The sequence below is a fragment of the Pinus tabuliformis genome, chromosome 7 (genome assembly GCF_031772625.1).
Source record: "Pinus tabuliformis cultivar Carrire ecotype Pingquan chromosome 7, CPIR1, whole genome shotgun sequence".
NCBI lineage: Eukaryota > Viridiplantae > Streptophyta > Pinopsida > Pinales > Pinaceae > Pinus > Pinus tabuliformis.
In genome coordinates, this window is record NC_142293.1 from 1,337,963,093 (window position 1) to 1,337,968,468 (window position 5,376).

Here is a 5,376-nt window from a genome sequence, read left to right on the forward strand (position 1 = left end):
GGCTAATATTTGAGACCCAGTCAAGACTTCCACTTGAATTTTTAATGTAGAGTGGGCATTCTAGTCATTTGCATCCTAGGCTTCAAATTAACAAATATCATATTGTACTTTAGGAGGGGTGATTGAAAGATAGGTTCCTACTATAGATCGGGCTTGGGTCTAAGCTCTGGATTTACTTATGGAACCTTGGGCTCCAAAATTATTCCTTAGGCACATCGTTGCCTTGACATGGCACTAAGTAAGGGCCAAAACCTAGCAAGATAAAATTCAAGAAATAGGTGCAAGTTTGGGGATTGAGAGTGAGAGGGAGGCCATTATAGAACGACTGAATTATAAAGCATATAGGGTGTTGAAAACTAGAAAATTACTGAGAGTGGGGCTAGATTAGTAATTGGGTCATTTTAAAATTACCAATTTTGAATTATTTTAACAACCTTTTAATTTTTTCTTTTATAGTTAGCATAGTTTTATGGATGTTTAGAAATCAACCATGAATTCAAAAGCATACACACAAGACTTACATTCAACACATGTAGACACTAGATATAAGTCGAAACCCATAAAGGGAGAAAACCATAAATTTTTGTTATGACGTAAAGGCAAGAACCCACTCCCTCTTTTACATCAATTTTGTAGGATTCTACCTATAGGAGGCTTCAACCTCTCATTTCTTCTACAAACTACTTGTCAGGAGTACCCACTCCCTCTTCTTACAAGATCCAACCTATTCTTTTCCAGGTTATTACCTGAAAGGAGACACCAATCCCATAACAAGATTAGAAATTTACCTGGTTTACCTAGTCCTTCAATGCATAGTTCTTCTTTTTCTTTGGATTTGTTCTGCACTCTATCCCTACTCCCTTTACATCTCATTATCTCCTTTGCTCCTCTTTCTTTTTCTCTCTTTGCTAGGAAATTCATCAATTTGTTCTCACAAAATTCAATTTACTAGAAGTTCTATAATCCAAAAATGTATCCTTTTATATACATAGCTTGTTGACTATTTGTATTCCAATGCAGTGATCTGATGTGAAAATTTTCATCTTTGAATTCCAAGGATATCTCTTTGTGGTCTACCTATTCATTTCCAACTTTGAAGATCAATCCAAGAAAAATGGACATCGTACTATTAAAAAAAATTGAAGTAACATAAGCCAACACCAATGATTGCATAAGCCAAGCCCGTAAATTTCTTTATCCATACTACATGACACAAATGTTGATTACCCATTGATATTATGTGATGCGAACATTGATTTTCATCTAAGAATATGGGCTACAAACGCATATAACTAGGCTTTAATATGTGTTCATTCTTTGAATTAGAGAAATTTTAGTTTTCTTCACCCAAAACTACAACAACTTCAAACTCAACAACCTCAAACACTTATGAAGTACCTTCAACGCTAGCAACATGATCATGTGAATTAGATTGTAAGATTGATACTAATTAGTGAGTTCATGGCTTGGTTATAAGTCTGGAGAGTGCACTTCTTAGAAATGTAAATTCAACATATAACATACTATAAGACATGAAAATATTCATGTTTAATGGAAATAAAACATTCTCACTCTACGAAGAGGGATCAAATCTCTTTTCACTCGAAAAGAGATTTGCATATCAACATTTGGTAGAATCAGAGTTAAGATGGATCTAGGCTGGTTAATTTGCCCCTTAAATATGATATATTCCACATGATTATGATTATTATTATTTTGCTATTATTTTACATTGATTTTTTTTTACCTAGTTAAAAGGTTTACAATACATTACATTAATCTTTTATTTAATTTATTATGTTTTTTTATTTTTATTTTTATGTAATTTGACTTAGTCAAAATGTTAATCATTACATTATAACATCTCTACCATAGTGGGATGGAGAGCGCCTCTCAATGCAACAATTATAAACCAACTTAGATCCATCTTAACTACGGATCCTAAGAGGGATCAAATGTCTTTTCACTCTAAAAGAGTTTTGCATATCACAAAATTTGATCTCTCTAGGCCCTTAGTAGATCCAAAGTTAAAATGGATCTAGGTTGGTTTAATTTTCCCTTTAAATAGGCTATATTGCACATGATTACCATGGATCAATACCATGGATCATTTTTATTTTTATTATTAATTTTTTTTGATGGAATAGGTTATATTGCACATGATTACCATGGATCAATACAATGGATCATTTTTATTTTTATTATTAATTTTTTTTGATGGACTTAAAATGTTTATCTTGCATTACATTAATATTTTTATTTAGTTTAATTTAATTTTTATCTATATTATATTACAACATCTTTACCATACTGAGTTGGAGAGTACATTTAAATAAAATAATGAAATATATATATATATATATATATATATGAAAAAAACCATGAAGTTATGATAATTAATTTGGAAGAGAGCTAGAGTTTTATAAAGAAGAATAAGTGTTGATGCAATTAAATTGGATAAGTAAGTGAAATGCAAGTATATAATGAATTTGGTTAGCTAAATTAGCCTTTATAACTTTAGTGGTTTTTTTGGAAGTGACAAATATTACAAGATAGGTATAGTTACAATTTGGTATGAAAAAATATTTAATTATATTTAATTGTTTATTTATATATATTATAATTAAATTGGAGAAGTGAGATGCACGTAGATAATGAATTTGGTGAGTCAAATGAGCCTTTATAACTGTAATGTTTTTTTGGAAGCGAAAATATTATGATGTAGATATAGTTACAATTTAGTATGAAAATTTATTTATATGTATTTAATTAATTATTTATTTATATTATTTATGTGTATGTTATATTTATATGGAGAAATGTGTATATTTTTTTTTATTAAGTTTGGTAGGACTTTTTTATTTTCAATTTTATATGTTTATTATTCACTCCGCAATGGGGGAGGGTAGTACAAGATTCAAATTCAAGATCTCAGGTTGGGGGAGGGTAGTACAAGATTCAAACTCAAGATCTCTAGTTCGGTGAGACTTCATTCCACGGCTAGTACAAGATTCGAACTCAAGATCTCTGGTTCCATGAGACTTCATTTCACCGCCATCACCACAACGGACAAGTAATATGTATATTTTAAAATAGAAAAAAAAATAAAATTTTAATAATAAAAATATATTTTATTATTGATTTTCTTTCTAATTTTTATTATATAATACCAAAATTACATAAAAATAAATAATAAAAATTTTAAAGTTTGATACCACTACTACTAGTAGAAACTGAACTCAAAGTCCCAGACGGCAACCACAAAAACTGAAGTCAAAATCCCAGACCGCAACCATTCAAAGTAAGAACCTTTCGAATTAAGCCCCATTGACAAAGGTAAAGTATTGTTTTTTAAAGATGGAAAGAAAAGAAGACGCTTCAAGCAGGGCCGATGGGCACCATTACAAGCACGCAAGTGAACAGCGTGGTGGGTGGGCTCTCTCTTTTCATTTGTATTTTGATTTATGGAAATCTAACTTTTTGTATTGTGAAATTTGTGATCAGATTTATCAGATACCGCTAATTTTTTTTTAGTATTTTAAAATGAGAAAGACAAAGTTGATATGGTTTTGTGTGAGTTTTTTTTGGTTGAAATTGTGAATGTTTTTCGTTGAATTTTAGGTTATATAAATTTTTAAAATAGTGTGGAGAGTATTAAGTTAGAATGTTTTTTTATTTAAATTTTATGAATGTATTTAATTTTATATAAAATTGATGTAAAATTAAAATAAAGATTGAAATATTTTATGTATAATTTATATTGAAAGATTTTTTTTTGTTATTAATATATATATTTTTTTTAATGTATATATTATTTGATTATTTTTAAATGTAATATTATGGGATATTATTTTTTTTATACTAAGTTGTAGAGTACTTCTAAGTCTAACAATAATGTTATATTTAAATTCATAAATCTCAATTAAAAAATTAAAATACATTTTAATAGTTCAAATTTAACATCAAAGTAATGAAGAAATCTTTTTGTCCAAAGAGATTTGATTTAATGGTGGAGGACAAGGAGTTTTTTGCCATTGGAAAAGGAAGGTCCAGTTCACATGAGGGCCTAGCCTCAAGCCATATGGGAATCTTGAGGTAGGGGTGGCCTTTTTTGTTGCACATAGAGAGGTTATATTAAATGTTCCCATCACACTTGCACACATAAGTGGATCACATCCCGCTCCCATGTCCTCCTTTTCAAATCCCCATGATCGATGACAAGGAGGCATAATCCTGGGAAAAGAGATGGTGACACACTCCCTCCTCCCGCTGAATGGGGACACACTTAGTGCAAGGACATGTTCTTCATAACTCCCATGACCATTCAACACATAAGTGGATCACAACCCACTCCCATGTCCCTTCAACACATATGTGGATCACAACCCACTCCCATGTCCTCCTTTTTAAAACCCCATATCAGGGGACAAGGATACATAATCCCTTGGAAAAAGAGATGGTGCCACAGTTCATTCTCCCATTGAATGGGGGAACACTTAGTGCAAGGACATGTTCTTTATAACTTGTATATCTAGTATCACGAAGGTTCATGACGGGGAAGGTTTTAGCATGATGATTTTTTCCATTATGGTCACTCACTTAACATTGATCGGCCTCTCGAACAATAGGTCCCCATGTTATGCCATGAATGTTAGGGATCATGCTAATTCTTTTGTGTCATGTTTTGCTAGTCTTAACAAGGATAATTTTAGGGGCGAATGTTCGCTCTTTGACGAAATTAAGGGGTTTTAAATTTTTAGTGGGCGAATATTTTGTATCATAATACATTTTTACAAATCACCTCAAATAGCCCACCTTATTTTAAGGGAGAGGGTAAAAAAGGTAAATTTAGCCCTTGAAATTAGGACTTACAACCTTCCATTCACCCATTTTCAAGAATATGTTTTATTTAAGTGAATCCGTTCGCCCATTTTCAAGAATAGGTTTTATTTAAGTAAATCCTATGGGCCAAATACCATATTTACAAAAGAGGTATGGTAAATTAATAAAAATATAAATAAATGAGAGGTATGGTAAATAAATAAAACATTTTCTATATTTACTCTATAAGTCACCTTATATACATGTAAGGGTGTAAACAAATAAAAATATAAGTAAAATGGAGGTATGGTAAATAAATAAAACGTCTTTTTATACTTACTCAAAAGGTATGGTAAATAAATAAAAATATAAATAAACTAGACGTATCGTAAATAAATAAAACCTCTTTTTATATTTAGTCCATAACCCTCGTTCTATTTATGAAGGCTCAAGAAAGAGGTTTTATTTAAGTGAATCCTATGGGCCAAATACCATATTTGTAAAAGAGGTATGGTAAATTAATAAAAATATAAATAAACGAGAGGTATGGTAAAC